This window comes from Salmo trutta, chromosome 2 (assembly GCF_901001165.1).
Source record: "Salmo trutta chromosome 2, fSalTru1.1, whole genome shotgun sequence".
Lineage (NCBI taxonomy): Eukaryota > Metazoa > Chordata > Actinopteri > Salmoniformes > Salmonidae > Salmo > Salmo trutta.
In genome coordinates this window covers 22,673,876-22,676,819 of record NC_042958.1, presented here as the reverse complement: position 1 = coordinate 22,676,819, position 2,944 = coordinate 22,673,876, and positions in this window count along the sequence as shown.

The window sequence follows — 2,944 nt, the reverse complement described above, 5'->3', positions numbered from 1 at the left end:
TCCATTCAGTAAGCGCATAAATCCACTTTTCCAATCAAAATATCCACACTCATTTGATGATACATTAATATCTTATCGTCTATTGAAACCTGGACATGCATTTTATCAACATTCTGAATGTCTAAAGAATCCAAATGTTGTTCTGAAATATGAACACAGAAATACTGGACATTTTGAACTCTTATTATGGTGGCGATTTGACACAATTACAATCATGGTCTTGAATTAGAATCGATTTGCTCCGGTCTTGGTCTTGAATCGGTCTCAATTTAGGTGGTCTCGAACACAACACTGTAGTTGACTCCAGGGTGGCCAGATATTTCTGAGTTTACAGACAAAGACAGACAATCTAAGCTCAACCAAAAGAAACACTCCGACAGCCGAGATCTCGCAAATGCCCTCAGCTCTCTATGCACAGGAGCTACAGTATGGATACAGGACATCCAGGACATCCAGGACAAAGGCATAGTGCAAGGACATGCAGACACACCACACTCCATCCTAGTAAACACTCATGGCCAGACAGACAGGAGAAACCGCCGACACCTCACACTGGCCCAACCAGAAAATGCGCCACCACAGCACCTCTGACTCGAGCTCCAAGGAGCCTCCCCCAGCTCAGACAGAGCCCTCCATTACCTCTCCACAACGTTCTCCCTCTCGACGGTACTCTGTGAGGATTAGGTTGTCACCCACTTACCGTAAAGACTTTACAGCTCCATAGTTCACACCAAACACAGAGAATGGGGACAGAATAAAGCCCCAGGTGTATGGAGAAGATTTGCACGTAGGTGGTACCATGTGTTCTCTTGAAAAGAAAATAAGAAAAAAAGCGATTGGATCTCTACATGTTGTTTACATGTTAGTTGTGGCATTTATTGAAATGCTAGTTCAAAGAACTGTTACAGTTGTTGACGATTTGATGTTAGACAATGCAGTTCTGTGTTTTCTGTTATTCCTTAAGGAAGGGAGATGTAGGAGTAGTTACATGTCCCCTTCCATAAGGGGGCGCAAGGTGACCGAATTAATAAATACTGTGTTGAAGCCAGATAAAGTCATTCATTTTTCCTACTAACTCTGGTGTCAGTGTCCGCTCACTTCATAACTTAACAATTCCATTGGTAGTAAGATGATATGTCCACCCACCTGGGGCATCGGGCCATGAAAAACAAATTTGCTCATTCCAAGGACAATAGGCTATGCAAGCATGTACGCATGCATCGTTTTCCTGGAAGTATGCTTTTTATTTATTTTTAAATATGTTTTACTTTTGTAGGATTTTTGAATTGTATTCAATGGACAAAAACGCAGCGCAAAGGTTTTCAGCACAATAAGTTCATAAAAGGCATCTGGCAGAAGTAAATTCATCCACAAACACAAATATAATTGTATATCTTGAATAACCAAATTTTCGTGAATTTAATGACATAATCATCAGGCCAATTCAAAAGATTAGGGGACATGATACGGAAGTAAAGCAGAAGAGGTGGTTACTTTCACATGGTACTGTACATTCCACATTCAATACAACTCAGAACTTGCAAACTCCGAAATTTCTGACTTGGAAACCTCGTTGTAGAAAGATGAGCTCAGATTTTCCCACTTGAAAAGTATCAGAATCAACCAATAGTAAGCTCTACGCAAACAACATAAGCAAATGTAAACTTGGAGGTTCCGAGTTTCCGAGTTGTCTTGAAAGCACCAATAGAATTGGGCTCAACTATGAGGGCTAGGTTGATGTCATCTTCAACCTTGTAGAAGGCTTCCCGGGGTTCAAACTAATGCCTCTTTCACCGGAAACTCAGAACCTATCGGAAACTCGGAACCTCCGAGTTAAAATGAACATACGTTATTTGTTCAGAGCTTCCTACTAGTTGATTCTGATACTATCCATTTGGGAAACTCTGGATAATCTTTCTACAACGAGTTACAAAGTCAGACATTTCTGAGTTTCCTAGTTTTGAATAGCACGTGAATGCGGCATTAGTATGGTTATAAACGGGGAATTTGTGAACAGTTTGGAATTGATCCTATTTTATTCCATTTCACTATGATTAATTTATGGTAGCCTCCCTACCTTATATTATATTTTCGAGAATGGTATTTGTCATTTTGAATCTTTTGTTGTTTGGATTAACTCTCTTTGGTTTGTCTCTGTAGGAGGAGCAACGGCTATATAAAGGCTAGAGTATGCCCAGAGCTGCTGGGTTGGCTCTGTCAGCTGATATTCGGAATACAGATGCGTGTAGCATGTAGCTTAGCCTAACTTTTTAGGGCCCATCCCAATGCATAGGCTATAGAAACAGGCATACCGGTAGTCTAAAACCAAGTTTAAGCCTAGCCTTGGTGTTTTCTCAAGTTTATGTCCTTTTCCTCCTGCGCTATAGGCTATAATTCCCAGAACTCCACATATTTTGTGATGACCACTGCCTTAGTTTCAATCCTTTCAAGCCTCCTATTGCTGGGCCAACCTTATAATAGCACTCAGTAGGCCTAATTACAGTTCAAGGTATTTTATCACAGCTAGAATTATCCTTGATAGCCTGCCTCTTAAAATGACTAGTATAGTCAGCAAGAAGGAAGGAATACCAAACTGGCAACATTATGAAATTGTTCTTCAAAAGTTCAGAAGTTGCAACCTTTTTAATATCATCCTTCATCCACAATAATATCATAAGAATTGCATTTATGTACTTGGATCTCAGGGAATAACAAAATAAAATACATTCACCTAATTTACAAATGTCTATAATCACGTTTCCATCCACAGTTTTTATGCGAGTAAAGTCATCCCTTATAAAAAAAGAAAATCACTACAGCTGTGATGGAAACAGGAAGTTTCGGTACAGTTTTATAAATGCTGACTCATAATTTGTTCGTTTGACATAGTTGGATCTTTTTGTGTCTGTAAGATTAATTATGCGAGAAATGGCAGTGGAAATGC